Source organism: Rutidosis leptorrhynchoides, chromosome 2 (assembly GCF_046630445.1).
Source record: "Rutidosis leptorrhynchoides isolate AG116_Rl617_1_P2 chromosome 2, CSIRO_AGI_Rlap_v1, whole genome shotgun sequence".
Taxonomy (NCBI): domain Eukaryota; kingdom Viridiplantae; phylum Streptophyta; class Magnoliopsida; order Asterales; family Asteraceae; genus Rutidosis; species Rutidosis leptorrhynchoides.
In genome coordinates, this window is record NC_092334.1 from 256,124,877 (window position 1) to 256,126,479 (window position 1,603).

At 35.9% G+C, this 1,603-nt stretch overlaps 1 non-coding gene across 1 annotated transcript; it reads left to right on the forward strand.

The window, feature by feature from the left end:
• The first annotated feature begins 756 nt into the window (after window positions 1-756).
• Window positions 757-863, forward strand: LOC139894718 (small nucleolar RNA R71). The gene has a single exon (XR_011775204.1). It is a non-coding gene; the product is annotated as a small nucleolar RNA R71 (small nucleolar RNA).
• The last annotated feature ends 740 nt before the right edge of the window (window positions 864-1,603 follow it).

A 1,603-nucleotide genomic window follows, 5' to 3' on the forward strand; every position in this document is an offset into this window, starting at 1 on the left:
TATATAATATATATATAATTTATATAATTATATATATATTATATTATATTCTTGTGCATAGTAGACTTGTAATTTTTGGTCCGTTGAGTCGGGCGTTGATAGTTGGCTCAGGTCCCGGTTCCGTATTTTCGAACGTCCTTGCGTATAATTTAATATCTTGTACTTTGCGTTTTGCGTCTTGTACTCTTGTAATTTTGAGACGTTTCTTATCAATAATTGGAACCACTTTGATTGTACTTTGTACTTTTGAGTTTTTTGGTCGTTTGCGTCTTCAATTCGTCGAATCTGTCTTTTGTCTTCACCTTTTATTATTTAAACGAATATCACTTGTAAATAGAACAATTGCAACTAAAAACTTTACATATCGGAAGGATATTGATACTAAATATATGTTTATTTGGAGCACTATCATCAACATTACAATCTTTCATTAAGTGTGGTCCACCGCATTGCTCACAACTGATTCGTATTGCGTGAATATCTTTAGTCATCTTTTCCATTCGTCTCTCGAAAGCATCTATTTTTGCGGAAACAGAATCAAAGTTATGGCTAGAATCGCCTCTAGCCGCTTTAGATGAATGAAAAATATCTTTTTCCTGATGCCACTCATGAGAGTGGGATGCTGTGTTATCAATGATCTTGTGAGCTTCGGTTGCGGTTTTCTTCATAATGGAACCACCAGCTGCTGTGTCGATTTCTTTTCGTGTGGCGATGTCGACGCCTTTATAGAAAATTTGCACTATTTGAAAAGTATCTAAACCGTGTTGAGGACATCCTCTCAACATCCTTCCGAATCTTTTCCATGCCTCATATAACGTTTCATTTGGCTTTTGCACGAACGTGGCAATTTCTCCTTGAAGTCTCACGGCTTTAGATGCCGGAAAGAATCTTTGAAGAAATTTCTCAACTAAAATATCCCATGAGTCAATCGTTCCTTCATGTAACGATTCTAACCAATCTTTGGCTTCTCCTTTTAAAGTCCATGGGAACAACATAAGATAAATAGTTTCATCGTCAACTTCTCGGATTTTAAATAGATTACAAATCCTATTAAAAGTTCGAAGATGTTCGTTTGGATCTTCTTTTGTTGTACCACCAAATTGGCACTGATTGGTGATCATGTGTAGGATTTGTCCTTTGATTTCAAAATCCGATGCTCTAACATCTGGCTGATTAATGGCGTGATCTTGGCCCGTGCGTGTGGCTATCATTCGGTCTTCCATACTTTGAGGTTCCGTTACTTTCATAATTGAATTTGTTGAATCCGAATCGCTAGAAGATTCTGATTTAACTATTTGTGGTTCAGGAGGAATGATTAGTGGTTCAGGATCTTGGAATTGTCCTTGAATATCCTCCGGATTCTCAGTTGTGAAGTAGGGTTCAAAAGAAGGATTATCTGAAATTTGAATTGGAGTACTTGTTCGACTAGATGATGATTCTAAAGAAAAATCAACGACAACAATATTGGCTAGATGCCTTGATCGAGTGAAATGTGGTGAACGTATGAAAGATGGTGAACGTTTTGCTCGGTGCATTCACTGAATATCCTATTAGTTATAAAAATAAAAATTATATAAGTTATCAAATTAATAGACTTTTCTGT